This window comes from Anomaloglossus baeobatrachus, chromosome 2, assembly GCF_048569485.1.
Source record: "Anomaloglossus baeobatrachus isolate aAnoBae1 chromosome 2, aAnoBae1.hap1, whole genome shotgun sequence".
Classification (NCBI taxonomy): Eukaryota; Metazoa; Chordata; class Amphibia; order Anura; family Aromobatidae; genus Anomaloglossus; species Anomaloglossus baeobatrachus.
In genome coordinates, this window is record NC_134354.1 from 565,450,634 (window position 1) to 565,475,907 (window position 25,274).

At 44.0% G+C, this 25,274-nt stretch overlaps 2 protein-coding genes across 4 annotated transcripts in view; one reads left to right on the forward strand and one right to left on the reverse strand.

Annotated features, from left to right (window-relative positions):
- UBAC2 (UBA domain containing 2) overlaps window positions 1-25,274 on the reverse strand; it is a 298,565-nt gene that overhangs the window by 131,678 nt on the left and 141,613 nt on the right. The window lies entirely within an intron of this gene.
- Window positions 1,865-25,274, forward strand: part of LOC142291855 (G-protein coupled receptor 183-like) — a 31,330-nt gene continuing 7,920 nt past the window's right edge. The window contains exons 1-3 of one of the 2 annotated variants that reach the window (XM_075336714.1): window positions 1,865-1,912; window positions 14,680-14,775; window positions 18,956-19,123. The gene's annotated coding sequence lies outside the window, so the exon portion shown is untranslated. The remainder of the gene's footprint in view (window positions 1,913-14,679; window positions 14,776-18,955; window positions 19,124-25,274) is intronic. The other variant, XM_075336713.1, reaches the window with a different exon arrangement.

Below are 25,274 nucleotides of genomic sequence, written 5' to 3' on the forward strand. Positions count from 1 at the left end.
TAAATCAGGATTGGTGAGATTAAGAATCCCTGCTGCTAATGAGAGCAAGATACCCAGGGAAGCTGGTATGGTTCCGTTTGTCTGTGTCGGGACTGTAGAGAGTCTTGGAAACATTCGAAGCCTTATTGAATATCGGGTACACCATGTACGTGACATGGAGCGGTTGTGGCAAGAAAACCTGAAAATTAAGGAGTAGCTTCGCCAACTGTGTGGGGGACAGCAGCCGTCTTCCACCCGTTGTTCAGGGGAAAGAAGTGGAAGATGGCGTGTCGGTCCAGTAGTTCAGACGCGCGATAAAAGGAATCGCCGACAGAGTGGTAACCTACGATGTACTGTAGATAGTGGCTGCTATGAGCTTAGAGTTCCCGACAGTAGCCTTGGGGGTACTCGAGAAAGCCTAGGTTCGGACAAGACTGTAGGTTTGACTGGGGACATGTCTCTCTACTACGGTGACCCTGGGAGGGGGTCAGGGAGAGAACGGTCTGGAAATGGGACGTCCTTTAACCCTAGGTTGACCAGACAGGGTTTGGTGACAGTGTCGGGCGATGCCTCAGGGACTACTGCTCTTGGACGGCCCTCTCAACTGGTGGGGCATGGCAGCGGGGATGCCCTGTCTCGCGGCCCCAGGTCATTGGCAAGTGTTCTCCCCTACGGGTTTGAACAGAGGGGGAGGGTATGTGAGGTATCAACCGGCTGTATTACAAAGGGCCGGTATGTTTTGCAGAAGCGTGGGTGCTCTGCAATGTGAAGCTGGCTGGGACCTGTGGTTCCACAGGATTGCATTACATGCAGAGCCATGGAAGGGTGTGTGATGCTGATTACACACTCCTTACCACCTGTGGGTGTGGCTCCATGGGTTAAAGCAATCCTGTCTCTGAACCTAGGAGAGTGTCGAGGGCAGTCTAGGGAGAGACTGGCTCTAGACTTCCAGTGTGTGTGCTGGAGATGGAGAGAGCAGAAGCAGAGTGTTTTGCACTCCTCCGGAGACCTTCTTCTGAAGGAAGGGGCTTTTAGGTCCATGTGTAAAGCCATGTGGCTGGAGCCAGGGGGAACCTGGAAAGGACACTAGCCACCTTAAGAGGAAGGTAACTGGGATTGGACCTGGGGTCTGGATACTGACAAGGGTCAGTGACACATGGGTGGCAGTCCAAAAGTGTGTGGACTTTATATTATGTGTTGGTCTTTGAGGAGAAAGCCAACGAACGGCATCTTTATGTTATGTGACCTGATATGGTTTATGGACCTGTTAATAAACCAGATGGTCTGTTAAAGAGACCAATTACTCTGGCGTGCTTTAATCCCGCTACCTGATGTGTGGCCCACATACACTTGGGGCCCACATTGTCACACTATGGACTCGCGGCAAGTTCCGGTCACATGCGGTTGCGTGTGCCATACACAACCGCATGTAACCGGAACTTGCTGCAGGTCCATAGGAAATGCATTGAAGTGAAACGCATTTGTGCCGTATCCGACATTGCGGCAGAATACTGCTGATTTGAAGCCCGCCTAAAGACTGACACAATCGATCCAGCACACAAACACTATAGGACTACTTCTCATGTATGTGAAAATTAAAGTGACATGTGAAAGCAGAAGAAAGCCCCGACTTTCCCATCTACTGCTTTAAACCTATATTTCTCTCCCCGCCTCTGATCTAATTTATTATTTATTATATAGTGATAATATTAACACAGCCATTATTTAAAAAAAAAAACAAACAAAACTTTTCAGCTTTCACTTCCCACAACCAAGATGCAGACGGGTAGTAAGTAAAATGTTCTAACCACAAGTAGAAAAATGCTGATTATGACACTGCTGAAGACTCAGGGAAACTTGTCTTGAAATCAAAGGGAGGGAACATTTCACACCACCGCTTAGAAGAAAGCAGACGAAGAAAAGCATCAGTTCTGTAAGTATCTCATTATAGGCTGGGAAGGGAGGTCTCACTATACATTGTATAATCTATTCGAAATATAGGGTACAAACTAATTTCTGGAGTTAGAAATGTTATTATTCTGTGCAATTTACTGAGGTACAAGATGGTGTTCACCAAAACTCACCTTTGCAGATTAATTGTGAAAGAAACATTTTTGGAAAAACTCTGAAAAGGATTTACTGTGGGGTATCATATTAGATTTACCCTGACTAGTTGGAAATCACAAATCTATCACAGAAACAAGACATGGTGTAAGTGTCTGATCAAGACATGTTTTCTTCTTTTACCATCATGCTCAGCGGTTTCTGTCTCAGTACAGTTTGTAGATGGTTTGCAGACAATTTCCCCACTTAAAGGGGTTTTCCCACGAACAACGTTAATTTTAAAAAGTTGATTTTAATCAATAGATCTTATAATAATAATAATAATAATTTACACAATTGAATGTATTAAAAAAAAATGTTCCTGTGCTGAGATAATCTTATAAATGTGTACTGTGTAATGGCTATGCCTGACCGTACAGGGACATGGTCTGATCATACCACAGCTCCTGGGCGGGAGAGAATAATAAAGTATACAAACATTACAGTATGGGATCGCAAATTATTCTATGAGATAAAATATTTAAAAAACGAGCAAGGAAATGCTTTAGCTCAAAAAAATAATCGGCTATGATCCCATGCTGTAATCTCTTTATACTCTTTTGCATGCTCCCCAGCCCAGGAGCGGTAGTATACTCAGACCATGTCCCTGTACGGTCAGACATGGCCATTACACAGTACACAGCAGGGACACATATATAAGATTATCTAGGCACGGTAACATTTTTTTTAAGCACATCCAAATGTATAAATTATTATTATTCTAAGATCTATTGATTAAAATCAACTTTAAAATTAACTTTTTTCATGGGAAAACCCCTTTAAATCTTCATCAAATTAGCTATGCTAAAAAAATGTGCAGCATGCGTTAAAAATAATGTATAAAAAGGGGCCGATTCATCAAAGAATGAGTGCAGAAATCTGTTGTAAAACTGTGTGAATTACACAAAAATTTAGCAACATTTTACTTTGCGACTTTTGATGTTTTTTGCCAACTCCGAAAATGTACAGTGGAACCTCGGTTTACGAGTATTTCGCTATACGAGCAAAGCTTGCTGTAAATTTGTAACTCAGTTCACAAGCAAGCTTTGCCGTACGAGCAAAATACTCACCGCACACACTTCCGGTTCTGTACTTTAACCGCGCTCTGACACGCTCTTGCAGTCCGCACAAACACGAACATATTATGCTCACCTTACCTTCCATTCCACTGCTGGCCTCCCAGTTCTTGTAGTTTGCCGGTACAGGATGTGTATCGGGTAACGATCGCGATGCCGGACCTTTCGCTGTCAGCTGCTACTCAAAGACAGCATACTGGCCTATCAGAGGCAAGCGGCTCATGCCTTTGACATAAGCACTCTGGCAGCGGACGTTCCTCCATGGTCGCGATGGTTACCCAATACACATCCTGTACCGGCGAACTACAAGAACTGGGAAGTCGGCGATGGAACGGAAGGTAAGGTGAGCATAATATGTGTCCGTGTGCGTGCGTGTTTGTGTGTGTTTGTACATGTGTGGAATGGCACAATAGGGGACCAGGATGGGACATTGAACAAGTTGTAGAACGAATTGTCTGAGCTTTTATTATTTCCTATGGAAATTTTGCTTTGCTAGACGAGTAACTTGGTTTACAAGCACACTCCCAGAACAGATTGTTCTCGTAAGCCAAGGTTCCACTGTATTTACAAGTGGATGAAGATTATAGTGAAGGTGGAGTGGTCAAACGTAGTCAACAAATTCAAAAGAATTTACTGCAGAAAAGTGACGTAAATGATTATACTAATGTGCTGCAGTCAATAACTGGGCGACATTTCTTATTCTGGTGTACAGCCTCTGAGAGACACGCCAAATTCATTAATAAGTGCATTAATAAATTTGACACATTTTACTCCAGCAGACTTTTTATGAAAATGACTGACTTGATGCGTTGGCGCCAACGTTTTCCACGTCACTACAGTGTAATAAAGTAAAATGGACGGCACATTTTATAATAGATCAGAATGTATGTGGTACTGTATGTTGATCACCAACATTTTCTAGGCTATATTTGAAAGTCCCATAGCAGTGAATGGAGGGAGGCACCAGTAGTTATGGGATGGGGAAACCCTGTCCTAGGTATGGGTGTCAGGGGCGCACATCTATGAGGCATCTATGACATATCCTCTAGAATATCATAAATGTCATGAGAAAACACTTATCTTGAGTAGTTTAATTGCAAAACACATGCCCCAATCTGCTTTAGAGATTATGACGGCTTCTGCAACACAAGTCATATCTTAAAGATGAAATCATAGTGCATTAGATGTTAAAACAATAACCATGTGTGTGTGAAATGACTGATATTTGCTCGCAAGAAGATGGAAATTATAAGACAGCCGAGAGAGTTATCAAATTACTATACAACCACGAATAACAATCTGAAAGTATCACAGACTGCAAGATGTCTCGGTGACCACAGGAAGTCAAGTCTTTACTGAATTGAAAGGTAGCCCACGTGTGGAGATGGGGCCTGCAACTACTGCGAGCCGCTCAGTCATTAACCCCATAAGCCTATACAGGATAATCCCCATAATGGGGCATAATTCGCACTTCAATCACACTAGTTTATTAACAGGGGACACCATGTCTCGTTATCACAACAGTCATGCCACTAAAATAACCCCTAAGGACATGTAATAAGGAAAGACGTAGACTCCATTCACATATTGCAGTCAGGTTTTGCCTATGAGTTTCAAAAATGTGGCAAAAATGATACAATTTTACTGCAGTTGTGGCAAAAAAACTTCACTGAGGTTGTGCCAAGTGAACACGTCCTTCTACACCCTCTTGAATCTATATGCATTTAGCTTAAAAACTGCATGTGTGAAGTCTAAGGCCATGTGCCCACGGGGGTATGTACCTGCAGATATATCCGCAGGTATGTCCGCAGGTTTCCCGCAGCTGCTCGCCGGAGTCCAGCGAAATAGCTGCGGTAAACCTGCGGATATTCATGCGACTTACCTGCGGAAGTCCCAGCCTCTATCTCCATAGTGGAGGGCCGGGATTTCCGCAGGTAATTCCGCAGAAATAATTGACATGCAATTACGTGCGGCTGCGGGACATCCACAGCATATTCCGCATCCGCACGTATCCGCAGCATGGACACAGCACTCCCCATGTCCCATAGGATAACATGGGGAGTGTCTGTACATGCTGAAAACTGCAGATTTATCTGGAAAATCCGCAGGTTTAATCTTCCATGGGCACATAGCCTAAGGGTATGTGCATTTTTTTGCATGTTTTTTTTTCTGCAAATTAAAAGCTGCTTTTCACATTACCAGCAAAACCTATGAGACTCCAGAAATCTCGTGCACACAGACACACACTTGCTTTTTTTTTTCCCCTGACTGGAGTGGAAAACTGCTGAAGTTTTTTAAAGAAGCAGAATGTCAATTCCTTCAGTGTTTCTGTTGATTTGTTTCACCATTGAAAGCAATGAGAATGAATGCAACTAACTTTATTTAAACATTACTGTAAACAAATAACACAAAAAAACGCAGCTAAAAAATGCACCAAGACCTGCTTTGTGGAAACTGCTTTTTTTAGGCTATGTGCGCACGCTGCGTTTTTTTGACGCTGCGTTTTTGGCTGCTAAAAGCGCACAAAAACGCACCCGCGGCAAAATACAACGGTAAAAACGCATGCGTTTTTGTCGTGTTTTGATCTTTGCGTTTTTCTGCGTTTTTCCAATGCATTGCATGGGGGGAAAATGCAGAAAAATGCAGGAAAGAATTGACATGTCCATTTTTTTTTAAGCTCAAAAACGCAGCTTAAAAAAAAAAAGTTGTGTGCTAACAGCAAAAATGAAAAGTCATAGACTTTGCTGGGAAAGCAAAGTCATGAAGTTTTGAGCCCAAAAACTCACCCAAAAAACGCGCAAAACACTGCGAAAAACGCACTGTGCGCACATAGCCTTACTGCTAAGAGAGCAGGTTTTGCAGCAGAAAAAAAAAACAGCAGCTAAAACGCAACATGTGAATATAGCCGTAAAAGGATTTTCCAATCTCAGACAGTCATGGCATATCCATATATTCACAATTTGTGTCATAAATGTCTGATAATTGAAGGTATGTGTCCAATGAAAATCTCACTGACAAGCGGATGTGTTAATGCGGCTCTGGACTATAAGGCCACGTGCACAAGTTCAGTATTTGGTGAGTTTTTACCTCAGTATTTGTAAAAGAATAATAGAAACATGTCACCACTTCTGTATTTATCACCCATTCCTGGATTTGGCTACAAACACTGAGGTAAAAAACTCACCTCAACGTGTGCACGTGGCCTAGGGCTGTGGGTCACCGACGAGTCTGTGACGCTGTGTATTTTTGCTGCACAAACAACACAGCATCTTACACTTCCTTCAAAGTAGATAGGATTAATAGAAATCTCACACCCACTGTGCTATTTTTGTTATCAGTGTAACCTGATGTGCGGTGCGATTTTTGTGTGCAGATTTTCCCCGTAGACTTGCATTAAGCCCGCTTTACACGCTGCAATGTATCTTACAATGTGTCGGTGGGGTCACGTCGTAAGTGACGCACATCCGGCATCGTAAGGTACATTGCAGTGTGTGACAGGTACGTGCGATTGCGATTGAACGTTAAAACGTTCATCGCATACACATTGTACCTTTCTCTAGAATTGCACGTCAGGTTGTTCATCGTACCCGGCGTAGCACACATTGCAGTGTGTGACACCCCGGGAACGATGAACAGATCTTACCTACGTCCTGCGGCTCCCGGCCGGTAATGTGGAAAGAATGAGGTGGGCGGGATGTTTACGTTCCGCTCAGCTCCGCCCCTCCGCTTCTATTGGCCGGCTGCCGCGTGATGTCGATGTGAAGCCGAACGTCCCTCCCACTCCAGGAAGTGGACGTTCGCCGCCCACATCGAGGTCGTATGGAAGGCAAGTACGTGTGACGGGGGTTAATCGTTTGTGCAGCACGTTCAACAAATTGTATGATCCATTTTTCCTGTTTCCCTTGTAAAAATGAAAACTTTCAGACTAAAGCAATATTTTTGAGGAAAAAAGTAAAACATTTTTATTTTTTTCCTTACACATTGCTTTTGTGCCTGTGAATCACCTAAAGTGGTGAATAAACTTCTTGAATGTGGCTTTGAGCACTTTGACAGGTGCAGTTTTTAGAGTGATGGCACTTTTTAATTTATTTAGTAACTTTTGTTGGAAAGAGAAATTGCTAATAAACTTTTAATCCTTCTAATTTTTTTAATGGTGCGTATGTAAAAGAAGACATGTGGCAAATGTTCTTTGTTAATGATTTTGTATGAGATAATTTTCTGGTTTAAGGGCATAATAAAAATCAAAGTTTGAAAATTGAAAAATGGTCACATTTTTTGTCAAATTTTCATTATTGTTATAAATAAGTGCACATCATATAAACAAACATTTACCACTAATGTGAAGTGCATTGTCTTTAAAAACACAATCTCCGAGTCACTGGAAAACATTGAAAAGTTCCAAAATTATTACCTTATAAAGTGACACTGGTCAGAAGTGTAAAATTTGGTTTGGTTAAGAAGGAGACAACAGGTTTGGGGTTGAAGGGGTTAAAGGAGTTGTCCGACATAAACTCCCAACATTTTTTTAACCTAATCTGTGCTGTATTGTCATATAAAACACCCCTACATTATTTTTTTGGTTTTCTAACTTTTGTTCCTCTTGAATTATCACTTTATTCTCTGCAGCTCGTTTTTTTCCTGTAGCTCAACCAAACATGACATTTTCCAGTGCCGAACATCACAGTCAGAGCTGGCACCACCCGACCTCACTGTCCAGCCCCACCCTCTGCACATTCATTGGCTGTCAGTCAGCACTGACCTCTCATTGCTCCAGCAAAGATGGACACATCACTATATTATATGTGCGGTGGATATGATGTGATTGTGCTGTCACAGATGAGATATCACTGCTCTGTATATCCAAGCATTGGTAGTACAGAGCAGTGATCCTCACAACCACCGCCCATATAATGTAGTAATATGGCCATCCCTGTCCCCATACTATAGTTATATGCCCCATCCTTGTGCCCACCCTGTCCCCATACTATACTAATGTCCCCTTTCCTTGGGCTCCTCTTCTTATAGTAATGTCCTCCTGTAGAATTGCCCCCTAGTCTGCCATTCTTCACAGGCAAAAAAACCCAAACACAAATCCTCCTCACCTCTCCTCGTTCCCTCGGCGCCCTGTCTGCCTCTTGCGGACGCAGCCCCCTCCTTGCTGATCGCGGCCTCTGCAGGGGGCTGTGCAATCAGCGGTTTATATCAAATGCAGATTCCCGGGCGCTCTGCAGAGACAAGCTCTGTATACGCTACTGCAATGATCCACTGCTGGTCTCTGATTGGCCGGCGGCTGATCATAGCTGTATACAGCGCTCCCATATGCAGAGCGCACGGGAATCAGTCATCTGATATACAGCGCTGACTGGCCCCAGCACAGGTAGCATTCAGTAAGGGAGCCACTGCCTGCATGCCGCCAGAAGCATCAAGGTCTGCTTGCAGCGTGCAGGCAGTGAGACCGCTGCCCTATGGAATGTGAAGAGGATGCAAGGGGGGTTGGGGGGAGTTCCAGCTCTATGTACCCGCCCAGTAGGGCGGCTACATGACGTCTCCTGTGATGCCCATCGACAAGGCAGCATAAGCGCATGCCCAGTCGTTGTGACATCACAGGAAGCTGCAAAACCACGGCAGGAGCTTTGACCTGGGGGAGAGGGGCTGACAGCAGAGCAGGTAAGTAGTCACTATCTACTTACCTGCCCCAATATAGCCCAATACTGTATTAACAAAAAAAGTCAAAATAAGCCGGATAACCCCTTTAATCATGGACTGCACACTGATACAAACCGAGGGCTTTGCATGATTTTTCACGGAGCTTTAGGCTTGTATGAGTGATTTTTTTTCTGAGGCACCCATAAAAAAACGAGACATGTCTCATTGAAAACCAATCTCGGACATCTGAAAGGAGGCTTAGGCTGGATTTGCACGATGCTATGGCATCGGATGCGATATGCTAATGACCCTCGGCTCCCACTGTTCTGCCAGCATAAGCCGAGTGTCATGCAACCAGGATCACAGCTGCGGAGTTGAGAGAGGGAGTTGCGGAGGAGAGGGAGGGATTAATCTCCCCATCTTCTCCGTGCTCCTCCGAGTGCAGTCAGATGTTTCACTCGCAGTCATAGCCTTGTATGGGTGCAAGTGACACAGCTCTCGCTGACAATTGCAGCATGCTGTGACTTTTCTCTCATCCAGAATCTGGATGACAAAAAAAAGCTGACCATCTGCTCTCCCTCAGTGAATAACATTGGTCCGAGTGCAATGCGAGATTTTCTCGCATTGCATTAATCCTATTCATACACTCGTGTGAGCGTACCCTAAGGGGTACTTTGCACGCTGCGACATCGCTAGCCAATGCTAGCGATGCCGAGAGCGATAGTACCCGCCCCCGTCGCACATGCAATATCTTGTGATAGCTGCCGTAGCGAACATTATCGCTACGGCAGCTTCACACGCACTTACCTGCCCTACGGCGTCTCTCTGGCCGACGACACGCCTCCTTCCTAAGTGGGCGGGTCGTGCGGCATCACAGCGACGTCACACGGCAAGCGGACAATAGAAGCGGAAAGGCGGAGATGAGCAGGACCTAAACATCCCGCCCACCTCCTTCCTTCCGCATAGCCGGTGGAGGAAGGTAAGGAGAAGTTCTTCGCTCCTGCGGCTTCATACACAGCGATGTGTGCTGCCGCAGGAACGACGAACAACATCGTACCTGTCGCTGCAGCGAAATTATGAAAATGACCGACACTACACAGATCAGCGATTTACGACGCTTTTGCGATCGTTTATCGGTGCATCTAGGCTTTACACGTTACGACGTCGTTACTGGCGCCGGATGTGCGTCACTTTCGATTTGACTCCGACGACATCGCAGTAGCGATGTCGCAACGTCCAAAGTACCCCTAACAGTGATGGTCTAACCTTAGGATAGGTCATCAATGTCTAAGAGGGAGCAACAGCTGGCACACCCGACGATCAACTGTTCCCGGTGTCAGAAGTACCTTCAGTTCCAGAACTGTACAGCTGCTTTGATGGAATAGTGGCCGCGGCTGGATACTGCACATCTTCCCCCTATTGATTTGGATACGAGGTGGATGTGCAGTATACAGCTGCAGACACCATACCGTAGTCGGAGTTGTGTTGTGCAGCTACGTAACTGAGTAGTTTCGGACCCCAACAACAGTTAATCGATGGGGGTGCTGCACCCTCACTCGTAAGACATTGATGTCCAATTATAAAAATAAGCCATCAATGTTAAAGTAGTGGACAACTTCTTTTAAGTTTATGATAAGGGTCGAAGGCCAAAGAGTGCCCCTGAATGGCAGTACAATAAGATGTTGAGGTGTAAATTAGATAATCCTGGCATATATACCAAACTGAAAAACACAAGATAGACAGGCTACACCCAGCGACATGTCTACTTGTCTGACACTGTTGTTGATGAAAGGAAATTGACCAAGGCAAAATTCAGATTCAGAAATGAAGAACATAAAGAACATACACAGATGCACAGAAAAGCAGAACTGATCAAAGAAAGTCAGGAAAAAATGACATCTTACTTACCAAAAATAAACAACTGAAATAAGGCTGGTCTACACACAGGTGTCCTGCAAATGACTTCTAAATGTATACTACACAAGTCACCCGTTGGACTCAACATGCTGAGAATAAAGCAAAGATCATAAAACACATTGGTCCAGATTCATCAAGATCGACATTGTGGACGCCGGTCCTGATGAGGTGGTGTTCTGGAGTCAGACGATCTTGATTCATTAAGAACCAAATGACATATGATGTAAGTTTAAGTCATATGCTGTGAAGGGGTTAAACAAACCAGAGGTTTAAAAAGCTAAAAACAAGCTGAGAGCAAAGTAAGTGGAAAAAAGATATAGGACTGATAAGTGATGAGTATTAGGACCTCACCTTGAAAGCCCCTAAACACGTTTCCCCTTACTATACTGAAAGAGCCACACAATAATATATTCTTCACCGTAGGTACTACCCAACAACCAGAATGCATAGGGTACACCCAAATGTCACAGGGGCCTGGGAACTGTTTTTTTACCTATGGGATTGCCCTGAGATTAGGGGATACTGGGACCATCAGTTTCTACACCTCCGCCGCATGGGAATCCCGATCACAGATGACTCTTAAGGCTACTTTACACACTGCGATATCGGTCCCGATATCGCTAGTGTGGTACCCGCCCCCATCTGTTGCGCGACACGGGCATATCGCTGCCCGTGCCGCACAACATCGCCCAGAGCCGTCACACATACTTACCTGTCCGGCGACGTCGCTGTGACCGGCGAACCGCCTCCTTTCTAAGGGGGCGGTCCGTGCGGCGTCACAGCGACGTCACTGAAACGTCACTGAACCGCCGCCCAATAGCAGCGGAGGGGCGGAGATGAGCGGGACGTAACATCCCGCCCACCTCCTTCCTTCCTCATAGCGGCCGGGAGGCAGGTAGAGAGAGCTTCCTCGCTAATGCGGCGTCACACGCAGCGATGTGTGCTGCCGCAGGAACGAGGAACAACTTCGTTACTGCTGCAGTAACGATAATTGAGAATGGACCCCCGTGTCGCCGATTAGCGATTTTGCACGTTTTTGCAACGATGCAAAATCGCTTATCGGTGTCACACGCGATGGCATCGCTAATGCGGCCGGATGTGCGTCACAAAATCCGTGACTCCAACGACTCCGCATTAGCGATATCGCAGCGTGTAAAGCCCGCTTAAGACTGGTCTACTATTTGCTGACCCAGACATTGAGTGCCTATTATCTCGCAATGGAAAATGGCAGTAAATCTCTCCCTCGCTTTAAAAAATATATCTATATATGCTGGAGTTACTTTGTAAAATTCCACAAAAATAGGTGTAGATGAACTGAAACCTCCCTGCTGATTAACCGGTGAGGGGTGTGTGGGTGTAGAGTTGTGGCCGACCGGGGAAGAGAGAGGAGGGCTTCTGAGGCCACACTTTTTCTATGTGGTCTTGGAAAGTGCCCTTTATAAATCTATCTCATCTCACTAAATAGAAAAGCGGCAATGAATATTGTATAACTTGGTTTATTTGGTATGATTTTCCATTTGTGGGCAGAACCCACTAAGGTACGCTTTGAGAAATTCTTGTCATGTACTCTATGTCTAAAACATCTGTAAAACGTTACAACTATGTACCAAGTATGTTTACACTCGTTACTGGTAATTATTTATTGGACATCAAAACTTCTTAAATTGCAGTATCCATAAGGTATCGCATCCTTTATATTTTCTTAATAAACTTTATTTGGTGAAGAAAAATTAAATAAAAAGCTAAAAAGGTCATTCTTTTTATTTTAATTCTGGACATTAGTAATTACAATGCCATCAGAGATAAGCATGCCGTAAATGTAGATTTCAAAAACGTAAAGCGACCATGGTATGTGAGAACAGACTATGCTCAATTCACAACCCTTTTATGAGCACAATGTGAAGGAGATAACCACAAACTGGTGACTATGCACTGGTACCAAGAATTCAATCACTCAGATATGAAAACCACTTCCTACATCATTTTTTTCTTATAATTAAGGAAGCATTAGAACGACCTATAGAAGCAGTGACTTACTAAGTCAAGTACCTTTATGTAGAGTGCACATAACACGGATTGTGATTCATTAGGATCATCTTTATTGAAAGAAGAAGAAAAGGTTACTGACTCTCCATCACATCCTAGTTGGGTCAATTATACCAAATTAAATTTTCCTGATTTAGTAGTTGGGTTTAGGCCTCATTCACACATCATACTTTTGCATCAGTGTTTCATCAGTATTTATATGACAAAACCAGGAGTGGAACTTACTGAGAAAAACTATTAAATGACAGATTGACACCTGTTCTCTGTTTTGTAGACACTCCTGATTTTGGCATACAAATACTGCTATAAAGTACTGAAGTGTGAATGAGGCCTTTCTATCAGCAAGTCAAGAAAACTGACAAGAATGTGACCTTATTGGCAAAGTCTAAATTCTTGACATGCCAAGTCCACCACATAAACTTCACAGTGTTGTTCCCTCTCCATCAGGTTTTCTTCTGACCTTCGACATGTCTAGCAGTCTCTGATGCTGCGCCCAGCGTCTGGCATCGGCTCGGGGTGTCCGTCTAGACTGGCAGAGCAGATTTTTATAATAAACTGCAGTCAGAGTAGACCATTAATTGAAAGGGAAAAAACCCTGTAACCAAATTGAGAATGTCTTCACTGAAAAGTTTAATACAGAGAGCTTCACAGAGCATGATAGAGTATGTCACGGAAGTAAACTATGAAATAGATGGAAATCGCCAAATGCAGACTCCTGACAGATATTCAATGCAAAGTATTTGCACCCAAATAATGTAACCATGTTTATAATTAAGAGTTGTGAAATTACTTGTGAGCCTGTAAAAATAAAGTTTCTATGCCTTCCTACATTCTTCATGCAACAGTTATTAAAGTTGCAGTAGCAAAATTACAGTTCTATACTCTCTTGATATTGTAAGGGAACCTATCAGATCTGATAATGCTACTATTAACCTACATAGTGTTATGAAGGTGCTTACCCACAGTACTTGGAGCAAATTAACTTTATTTCTCATGAGGGGGTGTCGGCTTTCAGTCATGCAAGCGTGCCCAGAACAGCAACAGTCACCGCTCACAGCACTTAGATGCTGTTCCTGATAGCTCACTCTGAACTGATGCCCTGTAGAGCCGGCTGTCAGTCATGCTGACAGCCGCCGCTCTCAGTGCTGTTAGCATTGTCTGTAATTGCTCCGGGCACGCCTGTGTGACTGAAAGCCGACAGTTCCCGAGAGAGATAAAGTTAATTTCCAATACTGCAGCCTGGCACCTTCATACTGCTATAAACCTGCAGGTTAACCCTATATATGTTAAGAAATGTTGTGCTGATGCATTGATGAAAATTCTGTCATAAAACCACTGGATCCAACTAAATATATTAAAATAAATATAACAATATCGTTTCCCATCAACACTAGATACATCTTGTTGCTGAAAAGTCTTAAAAAAGGTTAAAGCACCACGCCAGCAGTTTTTTTCATTGAACAGCTGGAGTGGAGCTTTAAATCTAAGTCCCCTGATCCCTGTAACATACTCACCTTCCGGTAGCTTCATCTTCTATCTCCACCACTCCAGTCGGTATCAGCGACTTGTGATCTTCCAGGGCGCTCCAGTGTTTTATGGAGCTAGAAGTCACAAATCAATGTACAGTATCTGTATTAGAGACTCATTCTGACCTCATACTGGCTCTCATAGAGATGCACTGAGTGCTTGTGACGTAACCTCTGAATCTCGGCCAGTGAGAAGAACTGTGACAAGATGGTGCCGCAGTAATGGAGCTGCATTGGTAAAATGTGAAGCTACTGGAAGGTAAGTATAATGCTGGGGGCCTAGATTTAAAGTGCTACTCTAACTGAAAAAAACCCACCGTTGGAGTGGTGCTTGAAGACTGAAAACAAACCAGAATATGACACTTACTGTGCATTATATCTTCTAGGTGACTTAATGAGGAAATACTACTACTTTTACAGCATTAAAAGCAGAGTACGGAATATTATTGGAAGCTATCGCTTTGCTTTATTGGTGGCATGATGTAAGTATGCATTGGTCTATATGGAAAAAAAAAATTGTGGTCAATATATAACCATATAATACCGCGTTTCTCAAAGGGCTCTCCTTCATATTCAGTTCTGACTTTGATGTCTTCAGATCAGTACATCATCTCGATCTCTTCCACATTAGATCAGATTGAAGAAACACTTCTATAAACAAGACAATCAAGCAAGCCAGGACTTGGGGGTACCGGTTGACCTATTATCTGACATTAGATTAATTGATAATATTGGAGAGGCTAAAGCCCACTTTACACGTTGCAATTAGTTGAACAATCGCATTTGCGATGTGACACGCCCAGGTTGCATAAGGGATCTATGAGATTTCACGTTGGTCGTTCATTTGCTGTCACACGAGCGTTAGTAGTCTATGTTAAATTGGTCAATTTTGTGTGCGATCCTTTAGATCATGTGTTCTGTGACGTATGCATTGAGCACCTTTTTTTTTTTTATTTATTGACTTGCCAAGCGTGTGTAATGTGGGATGCGTTTTTACTATGTCATCTGCCATTCAGCTCTGCTACATGGCCGCTGACAGCAGACACAGACAGCCATGTAGCAGAGCTGAATGGCAGATGACAGCAGACACAGACAGAGCCGCACTGTCAGAATGAACTCGGGTGAACTTCACCCGACTTCATTGTCATGCTGCGGCTCTGTCTGTGTCGCGTCCTGATTAGCGGTCACCAGTGAAGACTCACCGGTGACCGCTAATCTCCTGAGTAACTGAAGTTAGCAGCCCTCTCTCATACTCACCAATCCCCGATCCCCGGCGCTGCACGGCATTCACACTGCTCCGGCGGCTTTTACTGTTTTGAAAAAGCCGGCCGCCCATTAAACAATTTCGTATTCCCTGCTTTCCCCGCCCACCAGCGCCTATGATTGGTTACAGTGAGACACGCCCCCACTCTGAGTGACAGGTGTCACACTGCACCCAATCACAGCAGCCGGTGGGCGTGTCTATACTGTGTAGTGAAATAATTAAATAATTAAAAAAAACGGCGTGCGGTTCCCCCCATTTTTAAAACCAGCCAGATAAAGCCATACGGCTGAAGGCTGGTATTCTCAGGATGGGGAGCTCCACGTTATGAAGAGCCCCCCACCCTAACAATATCAGCCAACAGCCGCCCAGAATTGCCGCATACATTATATGCGACAGTTCTGGGACTGTACCCGGCTCTTCCCGATTTGCCCTGGTGCGTTGGCAAATCGGGGTAATAAGGAGTTATTGGCAGCCCATAGCTGCCAATAAGTCCTAGATTAATCATGTCAGGCGTCTATGAGACACCCTCCATGATTAATCTGTAAGTTACAGTAAATAAACACACACACCAGAAAAAAATCCTTTATTAGAAATAAAAACACACACATATACCCTGGTTCACCACTTTAATCAGCCCCAAAAAGCCCTCCATGTCCGGCGTAATCCAGGATGATCCAGCGTCGCTTCCAGCGCTGCTGCATGGAGGTGACCGGAGCCGCAGCAGACCCAGCCGCTCCGGTCACCTCCACACAGCAAATGAACACAGCCGCGCGATCAGCTGCTGTCACTGAGGTTACCCGCGGCCACCGCTGCATCCACCGGTGGCCGCGGGTAACCTCAGTGACAGCAGCTGATCGCACGGCTGTCTTCATTTGCTGCATGGAGGTGACCGGAGCGGCTGTGTGTGCTGCAGCTCCGGTCACCTCCATGCAGCTGCGGTGGAAGCGACGCTGCATCATCCTGGATTACGCCGGACATGGAGGGCTTTTTGGGGCTGATTAAAGTGGTGAACCAGGGTATATGTGTGTGTTTTTATTTCTAATAAAGGATTTTTTCGGGTGTGTGTTTATTTACTGTAACTTACAGATTAATCATGGAGGGTGTCTCATAGACGCCTGACATGATTAATCTAGGACTTATTGGCAGCTATGGGCTGCCAATAACTCCTTATTACCCCGATTTGCCAACGCACCAGGGTAAATCGGGAAGAGCCGGGTACACTCCCAGAACTGTCGCATCTAATGTATGCGGCAATTCTGGGCGGCTGTTGGCTGATATTGTTAGGGTGGGGAGCTCCCCATCCTGAGAATACCAGCCTTCAGCCGTATGGCTTTATCTGGCTGGTTTTAAAAATGGGGGGAACCGCACGCCGTTTTTTTTAATTATTTAATTATTTATTTCACTACACAGTATAGACACGCCCACCGGCTGCTGTGATTGGGTGCAGTGTGACACCTGTCACTCAGAGTGGGGGCGTGTCTCACTGTAACCAATCATAGGCGCTGGTGGGCGGGGAAAGCAGGGAATACGAAATTGTTTAATGGGCGGCCGGCTTTTTCAAAACAGTAAAAGCCGCCGGAGCAGTGTGAATGCCGTGCAGAGCCGGGGATCGGGGATTGGTGAGTATATGAGAGAGGGGGATAGACTGACATGGACTGAGAGTGAGGGACAGAGATAGTGACGGACTGACAGAGATTAGTGCATGACAGACATTGTGAGGCGCTTCAGAACGCAGCTTTTCAGCTGCGCTCTGAAGCAGACCTTTTTTAAGCTGCGGTGCAGAGCGCACACCTGCACACATAGCATCAGACACCAAAATCGTATGAGGGATGTCACACGTTACAATTGACTAGGTTCGTGCAACAAAACGCTCAATTCTAGAGAATGATACGATGAGTTTGCGATCAACGGTTTTGCGTTCAATCCTGATCGCATGTAGCTGTCACACGCAGATACCTCCCAAACGATGCCGGATGTGCGTCACTTACAACTTGACCCCAACGACGGATTGTGAGATATATTGAAGCGTGTGTAGCGGGCTTAACCCTAATATTGAAGGCTTAGGCCCTTCCCCTGCACTTTAAAATAAGAGCACTAAAGTACCAATGTCAATTGTCAAAGACAATGTTTTATATTACTTTTTGCCCCGAAAAGTGTGCTATAGCTTATTTTCGGGGTGGGGCATATTTTTGTGGAAACACAGGTTTGGGGCATGTTCAGCCTCCTAAAAAGAGAGACACCTTCCAAGAGAATAGCACTTAGAAGACCCAGGATATCTCTGTCACTCACAGGTCCTCCTGCCATCCACAGAGGTCACTCCCAGAAGGTCCTCGTGTGTTCCACATTGGCCATCACCTGCTTCTGGCTGGCATCCCTCTGGCCGGCATCACACACCACACACACATTCAATCACAGTAACATCACACACAATCATCTGGTGATATTGTACTGGTTCCAGCTGCATGGGGACCTGGACGTGAGTTCCAACGCTGGCACATTTTGAGTACCAATTCATCGATGCGTTCTACCACAGGTCCTCAATGCGTTCCACCGCAGCTCCTCAATGCGTTCCACTGCAAGTCTTCAATGCGTTCTACCGCAGGTACTCAATGCGTTCCACAGTGTCCCAGGTCTCCCTGCCAGTCGGAATCAGTACGGTATCACAGGGTGTGTGTGTGATGTTATTGTGATTGGATGTGTGTGTGAGAGAAGAGGATCCAAGATACGATGTGTGTGTCAGTGTGTGTGTCTGTGTGAGCAAAACGATGAGGAACCTGGCAGTGACACAGATCACGGTGGGAGATCCCATCCATTGTCGGCACCTGCCACCTTTAGCTGTTTGGGGTCTGGTGAATGCCATTGCAGGGTCTGTCTTCTCTATTTTGGGGCTGTGTTTTCTCTTTTGGGGCTGTCTTCTCACTTTAATGAAGTATCCTGCTGTATTCCTTTACACTTTTTTTTAGCTGCATGGACACTTCATTATTGAAGCGCAACTAGGGCTTATTTTCGTGGTAGGGCTTATATTTAAGCTATACTCTGAAAAAGGCCAACAATTTCTGCTAGGGCTTATTTTCAGGGTAGGGCTTATTTTCAGGAAAACACAGTATACGAGACGAAATGACAAGATCATCCTGTAATATATACAGTACAGGTAAAAAATTTGGATGCACCTGTACAAGCAATGGTTTTCCTTGTTCTTATTGGAATATGCACATTATAGATTTAGATTGAATGTAGCCAAGGAACACATATAGAAACAAGGAGAATAAAAAGACTTATGAAAGAATATGTAAATATTACGAAAGAATGTGTTAAACATTAAATTCCTCAAAGTACCCCCCTACCCCCCCATTGACTCTGATCACAGCTTCACAAATCCTTGGGTGTTCTCTTTGCAGTTTCATCATGTATTCACCTGGAATGGTTTTCAATGAACAAATATGACCAATCAAAAGGTCATTTTTGGTATCACCTGCCTTCAGAAAGTGTTTCTATATGAGTTACTGTGTGCTTCCTTCAGTCTGAATCCATAATCTGCACTCAAGGAAAGGAAAATCATTGAACAGGTGTGTCCAAACTTTTGACTTATTTTATATGCCCAAATGCTCCTGCGGAATTATAAAAGAGACGATCAATTTAACATCAATTTAAAAGGAAGGTATAGTCCAAAAACAAAAAAAAAAGCGGGTGGAATCTGCTCTCCTGTGTGTGATGTCACGCCGTCTCCTCCCGTTCTGGGTATTTCCAAAAGGATAAGAGAGAATGAAGTTTAGGCTCACAGTGCGGAACCATTTTGATGGTATACGTAAAGTGATCCTAATATGTCTAAAGTGTCTCTAAGGACAGCTGCATAGTGCTCCCCACATAACGCTCTGCACGCCCCGGCAATGCTCTGCCAAATGCACGCCTACCCGAAATGCTCTGCCACACGCACACCCGCATTGCTCTGTCACATGCACTCCCACACTCAATGCTGTGCTACACGCACGCACACAATTCTGTGCCACACACAGGCACACAATGCTGTGCAACACGCATGCCCGCACACAATGTTGTCCCCTATGCATGCCAGCAATTCTCTGCCACATGCATGCCCGCAATGCTCTGTCACATGCACTACCACACACAATGCTGTGCCACACGCACGCCTGCACACAATGCAGTGCCACATGCACGCACACACACACACACACTCTCACACATATTCAAACACACACACACACTCTCACACATATTCACACACACACAATGCTCTGCTGCATGTAAGAGGAGAGCGAGGGGGGTTAGCGGTAGTAGTGGGGGGTGTCATTTGAGAAGGTAGCAACGAGGGGAGGGTAGCGGCAGCAGGGGGAGAGCGAGGGGGTGTCATTGGAGACGGTAGTTTTGGTGGAGGGAGGGCAATGGCGCCGGTACTCACAAAGGCTGAACGGGTGATAGGGAGAAAGAGCAGCACACCGCATACACTATTAGCTCCACAGAGATGGCGCCAATCTCCTCCCTCTGCTGTGATCAGGACAGCCCAGGGGGCGCGTACAGGTCACAGCAGGGAGCTCTCCTGTGTTAAGTATAGTGGTCGGAGTCCGACTATCAGACCCAATGCCCTGGGCACTGCCATAAAGGAGGTGAGTAACTGCCGTTACTCCCAGCAAATCCAAGATGGCAGCGCCCAGTGTTTCAGTAAAACTAGAATTAAATAAAAACTAAACAAACAGTGAATTTAATTTAGTTTTAAAAATACTTGATTTCATAATCACTATTATTAATACAAAATTGAGACACCTTACCTTTAAATACTTTGCTACTTTCACACATGGCAGGATGTAGCTATTCATGTGCATGGTGGTAAAGATTCACATCATGTCTCTGCGAGAATGCTGAATTTGAAAATCAGAACAGGAAATCTGAAAAGAATCTCATAGCAAGGCCTCCCCAGTCATCAGATTTCATGTATGAAAGATGTTAAATTGTTTCTTTTTAGATACACTGAATGGAATTATTCTGTTATTTTGTATAGTTTTTCTGGTAGGTCTCCATTACTATTACAAATACAACAAAAACTGTGGCGGATATAGGGAGGGATATGGTAACATTACTTTGAGCACCACTGTAGTGTCATCATCTCGCCAGTTTCCTTCCTTAAACTGTTTGAAACAAACTTTTCAAGTGCCATATGCAGAAACATTTCAGTCTTAAAGAAGAATCCCTAACAAACTTTTGATTTTCCACTAAATATTCGTATATGTGTATGCACTGTAGTGTGTGTTAACATACTCACCTACCACTTTCTCTGGGATACAGCGCTGTTTCGGTTCTCTTCTCAGTGACATCACTGCTATTCAGACTAACCTGTTTACTTTATGCATGAGCTGGAAGTCTCTTTTACAAATTACATCTATGGAGCCACATTCTGACGCTTACATTTTAGAAGCAACTTTGGAGCACACAAAGTGCAATATGACCCGTAAAGTCTGAGGAGTGGTGACGTCACTCAGAAGAGAAGCAGAACAGTACTGGATCCTGGAGAAGACCACTGTAGGTGAGCATATTAATACACATACTACACTACATACACACCCTGTCCCTCCCCAGCTCCAGACACTTTGACAAAGCTGACCAAAACTGCGGTGAAACCCCTAAAACGTCACAAAATTTTTGTGCAACCCTGTATAACACCAAAGCTTTGCAACTTTTAAGGCGTTTTCCACGAGAATTGTTTTGGTGTCATCACCTTAATGAATCAGGGCCATAATGTTCTCATCTAAAACAGAAACATTACTGTTAGATAAAACTTAAGGCCCAGATTGATCAAAAGAATTTTGCAAGAAGTCTGGCATAAATTGCTATAAAAAGTCACAACATTTTGGCGCAATTCAGAGTTGTAAAAATGTTTTGTAACTTTTGGCATTTTCACGCTGGTTTTTCCCAACACTGTCAAAATGGGTGGAGCTGAGACGCCACAGCTTGGTCAATTCAAGATGAGCTACAGCGTTCCCTAAGCCAGAAATCTTGCTCCAGATACGCCACTTGACAGGCATTCCAGATTCATGAAGAGACTGGCACCTCTTCATGAATCAAGAATGCCTTGCTCTACCACGACCCCTCAACAATACTGGTGAGAACATTGCTGGTCTTGATGAATCAGGCCAAAATGTGCACATTTACAACACATTAACATTAGAGTTCTTGTGAAAATAAAAATTACTTTGAAACTACGTTTCCTTAAAAAAGCTGCAAACTAGTGTGTATGTTAGGTATTTGAACAAAATGCACATCTCCATTTTTATAATCTCATCATATAAAGTTGCTACTCCCAATAGCATTTATGAAATCAGACAGAACCGGAGCGTTTATAAGCAAATTACAAAAGTTTATTAAAGTTAATTCCATAGCATTATTAAAAACATGAAACAGACAATTTTAAAGGTTTGTGCTGAAAGGGGGAAAGAACACCCATGAAAAGTGGGACTGCAAGGCGAGCTCATAAGTCTATCACAGGTATAGGGTATTTCGTGGCCAAACACGCTCAATTATAAGCTGGAAGTAAGAGGAAAATGTCCCAGAACCTTAGGCCATACACTCACCCATCGTACTTGAGCCTCGCACCTGCGTCTCACTATTCAGAAGGACCCAACCGACGCACGTTTCGCATTGTATATCACAGCTTCCTCAGGGCGGGTTAGAAATCTCAAATCCGAAACCGGAACTTATATATATTTAAAAACCGCTCCCATTGGTCATCCCACATGTCCGTCAAAAGGGATCGCAATAGCGGCGCATGCGCATCACAGGCAAGACGTCCACTTCCGCCCTGCCCGGCAATATGAGAAGGCGAGACACCCTGAAATCCAGGTTGTCATGGACGCCATACGTCATTATTACCCTCGTCATAGATGCGCCGGGCAAGGCGGAGGGACGAATTGTACCCGCGACGGGCATGCCTAATGACGTATGGCGTCCATGACAACCTGGATTTCAGGGTGTCTCGCCTTCTCATATTGCCGGGCAGGGCGGAAGTGGACGTCTTGCCTGTGATGCGCATGCGCCGCTATTGCGATCCCTTTTGACGGACATGTGGGATGACCAATGGGAGCGGTTTTTAAATATATATAAGTTCCGGTTTCGGATTTGAGATTTCTAACCCGCCCTGAGGAAGCTGTGATATACAATGCGAAACGTGCGTCGGTTGGGTCCTTCTGAATAGTGAGACGCAGGTGCGAGGCTCAAGTACGATGGGTGAGTGTATGGCCTAAGGTTCTGGGACATTTTCCTCTTACTTCCAGCTTATAATTGAGCGTGTTTGGCCACGAAATACCCTATACCTGTGATAGACTTATGAGCTCGCCTTGCAGTCCCACTTTTCATGGGTGTTCTTTCCCCCTTTCAGCACAAACCTTTAAAATTGTCTGTTTCATGTTTTTAATAATGCTATGGAATTAACTTTAATAAACTTTTGTAATTTGCTTATAAACGCTCCGGTTCTGTCTGATTTCATAAAAACTAGTGTGTATGAAGGGTGGTGCAACTAACATGGGTCCAAGTGATTAAAAACTTTAAAGAGAAGTACAGAACTGAGAAAATGGTATCCAAAAACTGCAAATCTTATAACAGATCCAGTGTCATATTGACGTTTCTGACCTCATGATCTTTTTAACCTGATGGGTACAGCTCATTAATACGAGCTTAGTTGTACGTCATTGCAATCAATAACTCAAAGGGGTTGTCTCAAGAGAGGTAATAACTTGCAGAATAGAAGCGGTCATTCCCACCAGTCCTGAGAATGCAGGTGTGAAGTGCCCACCTTAAATGTAGCAAACACATGCACACCCCAACTCCAGTCACTGTCTTTGGACTGCTGGACATACCTGAGCGCTGTAGTAGGTCTATGCTATAGACAGGTGATAAAGTATTGTCCAGTAAGTTAACATAGACGTAAGGTTTCTGCTAACCAATGAAGAATTAGGGGATGTTAGTATGAGAAAATGCCCATAATCTTATGGAGTATTTCCCTTTAAAGCTATAGTAAAGTAACAAGTCTCATTCCTCATAGATTTTAAGCACTGTGATTGGTGGTGTTTCAGGAATAAGAACCTTCTCTGATCATGTTGTAATCACAAAAGGTACAGGGCTGGTCACCGTACAGGTCTCAGAGCTGTGGCTTGTAATAAGCCAAGTATTTGAGTGTTCATAAGACAACCAGAATGGAATTTAATCAAAGGGAATTAGCAAATTTGGGCTACATGCGCACGCTGCATTTTTTGTCGCGTTTTTTGGTGCAGTTTTGTTGTCAGAACTTTGTCAGACCGCATATCAAATATAGAAGTTGGGGGTTACTTGGGGAATAGTGATCACAAAATAATAAGTTTTCATGTATTCTTTAGTAAGATGTATAGTAGAGGGGCTACAAGGACACTAAACTTCAGGAAAGCAAATTTTAAACGGTTGAGAGATGATCTTAGGGCAATAAACTGGGATGATGTACTAAGTAATAAAAGTACACAAAGCAAATGGGAGACTTTTATGAGCATCCTGAATAGGGCTTGTGCAGAAAATATACCCTATGGGAACAAACATGCTAGAAATAGGAAGAAACCCCTATGGCTAAATAGAGCTGTAAGGGAAGCAATAAAAGAAAAACAGAAAGCCTTAAAAGAATTAAAGAGGGTAGGTAGTGATGAGGCATTATATAATTATAGAAAATTAAATAAAATATGTAAAAAGCAAATTAAGTTAGCTAAGTTTGAGACAGAGAGACTCATTGCAAGAGAAAGTAAAAATAATCCTAAAATATTCTTTAACTATATAAACAGTAAAAAACTGAAAAGCGATAGTGTTGGCCCCCTTAAAAATAGTCTTGGTGAAATGGTGGAAGGGGATGAGGGTAAAGCCAACCTGCTGAATGAATTTTTTTCTATGGTTTTTATACAAGAAAATGCCATGGCAGATGACATGACCAGTGATGCCATAAATTCACCCTTGAATATTACCTGCTTAACCCAGCAGGAAGTACGCCGCCGCCTCGAAATCACTAAGGTTGACAAATCTCCGGGCCCGGATGGCATACACCCCAGAGTACTACAGGAATTGAGTTCTGTGATAGATAGACCATTATTTTTAATCTTCACAGATTCCTTAATAACAGGGTCGGTACCGCAGGACTGGCGCATAGCAAATGTGGTGCCAATATTCAAAAAGGGGACAAAAACTGAGCCGGGAAATTATAGGCCGGTAAGTTTAACCTCTACGGTTGGTAAAATCCTTGAGGGGTTCTTGAGAGATGCTATACTGGAGTATCTCAAGAAAAATAACCTTATGACAGAGTATCAACATGGGTTTATGAGGGATCGATCCTGTCAAACTAATTTGATCAGCTTCTATGAAGAGGTAAGTTCAAGCCTGGACCAGGGAAATGCAGTGGATGTTGTGTATATGGACTTTTCAAAAGCTTTTGATACAGTGCCACACAAAAGGTTGGTACATAAAATGAGAATAATGGGGATAGGGGAAAATATGTGTAACTGGGTTAAAAACTGGCTCAGTGATAGGAAACAAAGGGTGGTTATTAATGGTACGTACTCGGACTGGGTCTCAGTTCATAGTGGGGTACCACAGGGGTCAGTATTGGGCCCGCTTCTTTTCAACATATTTATTAATGACCTTGTTGGGGGCATGCGGAGTAGAATTTCAATATTTGCAGATGATACTAAACTCTGCAGGGTA